General features: G+C 45.6%; 1 pseudogene; it reads left to right on the top strand.

Moving 5' to 3' along the window:
* The first annotated feature begins 2466 nt into the window (after positions 1-2466).
* LOC134343097 (craniofacial development protein 2-like) lies at positions 2467-3255 on the top strand (annotated as a pseudogene).
* The last annotated feature ends 446 nt before the right edge of the window (positions 3256-3701 follow it).

Here is a 3701-nt window from a genome sequence, read left to right as displayed (position 1 = left end):
TCTATTGAAAAGAGTAAACATTTGATGTTTTGGGCCAAGACCCATCATTAGGACTGTTGACAAATCCTGATGAAAGCCCAAAATGTCGACTGTTTGCTCTTTTCCATAGGAGCTGCCTGGCCTGCTGAGCTCCTCCAGCATTTTGTGTGTGTTGCTTTGGATCTCCAGCATCTGCAGATTTTCTCGTGTTTGTGGGCTTTCCAGAATCCTGTCTGGATTAGATGGCATGGGGTTGGACAGGCGTGGGTCGTATTGTCTCAGATGGTGGAGATCTGAGAGAGGTTTATAAGATTATGAGAGGCACAGACAGTATCTTTTTTCCATGGTTGTAATGGCTAATGGCAGAAGGCATGTATTTAAGGCGAGATGGGAGGATGTGAGGGGCAAGTTCTTTTACACGGAGAAAACTGACTGCATTGCCTGGGGTGAGGGTGAGGGAAGATACATTAAGAGATGTTTAAATAAGTACATGTATGAGGGGGAAATGAAAGGATAGGGACATTGTGCAGGCAGAAGGCATTACTTCAGTTGGCCATTTGATCACTAATTTAATTGGCTTGGCACAACATTGTAGGCCAAAGGGCCTGCCCTGTGCTGCACTATCCTGTACTCTATGTTCTACTTTGTGATTCATATATTAAGATGAGGCCCTGGTTAACTCAAGGGCCTGTTTCTATATTTTGCATCTCTATGATTCCAAGATTACTGGATGACAATACAAGTGTCACCACAAAGACTCATTAGAAATTTGGAACAAGTTGTTGTATTGGAAAATGATGATGCTTTCTCTTCCTCTCAGGATGTGGGAGATGCCAGCAAGTTCATAGTTGTTGTCAATCTGTGGAAGATTTAAGGAAATGATGCTGAGGCTTTGTTAACTACTGAACTCTTGTAACTGATGCTTGTGTAGGAAACTGTAAGCTTTTAGGGGCAAAACAATGAAAGAAAACTGATATCGTATATTAGACATAGTGGAAATTAGAAACAGTCAGCATGTTGTGTTATTCGAAGGAGAAGACCCTAAATGTAAAGTAAAATTGCCTGCCAATGACACTATAGCACTGAATTTGTTCAACACTATGCTGGTGTACACCGGCGATTTGACAGGAATCAGTTGCTAGGCAACAAACAGCAGAAATCCTGATGTTATTGAAGCACTGTTAAAGGGTACAACAGTTCATTGAGTTCAGTAATCAACAAAAGCAAAGGAACTCGGTTTCCATTGGCTGACATGCTTGGTAAACTATATGCCATTAATGAACATTTATGGAACTGGTGGTGTTATCTTCATCATCCAGTTATAGAAAATAAAAACCATAAGACCATAAGACGTAGGAGCAGAATTAGGCCATTTTGCCCAATGAGTGTGATCTATCATTTCATCATGGCTGATCCATTTTCCCTCTCAGCCCAATCTCCCGCCTTCTCCCCGTATCCCTTCATCACTGAATAATCAAGAATCTATCTGCCTCTGCCTTAAATATATCCAATGGTTTGGCCTCCATAGCGGAGCGCAGCAACAAGCTCCACAGATTCTCAACTATCCTGTTAAAGATATTCCTCCTCATCTCTGTTCTAAAAGGACATCCCTCTACTCTGAGGTGGTGTCCTCAGGGCTTAGATTTCTCCACCACAGGAAACATCCTTTCCACATTCACTCTACTGAGGCCTTTCAACATTCATAGAAACATAGAAAACAAACAGCACAATACAGGCCCTTCGGCCCACAAAGCTGTGCCGAACATGTCCCTACCTTAGAACTACCTAGGCTTCACTCATAGCCCTCTATTTTTATAAGCTCCATGTAGCCATCCAGGAGTCTCTTAAAAGACTCTATCGTATCTGCCTTCAACACCGTCGCCAGCAGTCCATTCCACGCACTCGCCACTCACTGCGTAAAAAACTTACCCCTGACATCTCCTCTGTACCTACTTTCAATAGGTTTCAAAGAGATTCCCCCTCCTTCTTCTGAATGCTAGTGAGTATAGGGCCAGAGCCATCAAAGGCTCCTCATATGATAAGTCTTTCAATCCTGGAATCATTTTTGTGAACCTCCTTTGAACCTTCTCCAAAGCATGTAAAAGCACAGGAACAGACTTTCGGCCCAGCTTGTTTGTCACAACTCCGGAGCCAATCCATGGCTGCATATGGTCTGTTACACAAGAAATTCTACAGATGCTGGAAATACAAAGTGACATACATAACATGCCACAGGAACTCAGCAGGTCAGGCAGCATCGATGGAAATCAGAATCGGGTTTAATATCACCAGCATATGTAGACATTATGATGGCAGACAACCCAACAAATCCTATACTTCCAGAGCCGGGAGTGCTCAGGAACTCTGCGGAATGCCCAGACCCTGGCCTAGAGAGGCAGTATGAAGATGCAACCTCAAACCCCACAGGGAGGGATGAGTCCAACAGGGGGGCCGAGCGAAGTGCGCTTCTTTTGCGCTAAGGTAAAAATGATCATCTCAACCTTCAACGCAAACACCAGCCGCCTCTTGCCTCGATGCACAGAGTTGGCATCACAGGCAAGCAGCTACAAGATCTCCATCCTGGGGATCCAAGAACACCATCATGTACGCCCTGAGGAAGAGATAAGGTTCACAGAGGTAGAGGGGATGCACCTCATCACCTCGTCCGCATGGAGAGAGCCGACGACGATGTCAGCACAAGGTGGAGTAGGGCTGATATTTAACCGCAAGGCGAAGAAGGCACTGAGGGGCGTAGTCTCAGTCAGTGACAGAATCCTTACTGCGGAATTTGATGGAAACCCGGCGACCTCTGTCATCATCTGTTACTCCCCGCTCAACTGCAGCGAGGAGAAGGAGGTGGAGGCCTTCGACAGTAAACTTCACGAAGCTGTCACTTCAATACCGGCACATAACTTCCTGGCTGTGCTCGGCGATCTTAATGCCCAGGTCGGACTGGAAGATGTTCCGTACTCATGCCAAGACTTCACCAACAGAAATGGACAAAATCTAGTTGATTTTATCCAGGAGCACAGTCTTATTGGCGCCAACACTCAATTCAAGAAGTGAGCTGGTAAACTGTGGAAACACGAAAACAGAGCCTTCATCTACAGGAAACAGCTCAATTACATCCTCGTAAGAACAAAATGGCGTAATTGTGTGATCAACACAGAAGCCTACAGCACCTTCAACTCAGTCAGTTCTGACTACAGAGTAGTGTCAATACAAGTGAGACTGAGTCTGCGGCAACCCAAACCACAGGCCCCAAGGAGAAGGTAGACTGGAAGGCATTCTCCTCACAACCTGTTCTTCAAGCCCAGTACACAGTGGAGGTGAGAAATCGCTTCAGCCCACTGGAAAGGGGGGAGGAAGAGACTGCCACCGACGGCTATCAACGGCTCATAGACGCACACACAGATGCAACAAAGAGTTTGCCTACTGTGAAGTAAATCAAGAAAAGGCAGATCTTGAAACATCCTGAGGTCATCGCAGCAAGAAGTGTGGTCAGTGCTTGTCATGCCGAACTTAGAAGGAGCGAAACAGAAGAGCTGAGAGACAAGTTCAAGACAGCAAAGAAGAATCTCTTTGCCACCTATGACTGACTGAAGGAAGAGGAACTAGCTGAGAGGATTAGAGAGGTAGAGGCTGCTAATGAAGACAAGCAGCATGGAGAAGGATAGCGCCTAGTCAACGAGATCAGCAGACGGAAGAAATCCCCATCAGGT

This window comes from Mobula hypostoma, chromosome 2 (assembly GCF_963921235.1).
Source record: "Mobula hypostoma chromosome 2, sMobHyp1.1, whole genome shotgun sequence".
NCBI lineage: Eukaryota > Metazoa > Chordata > Chondrichthyes > Myliobatiformes > Myliobatidae > Mobula > Mobula hypostoma.
This window is presented reverse-complemented; position numbering and strand designations above follow the sequence as displayed.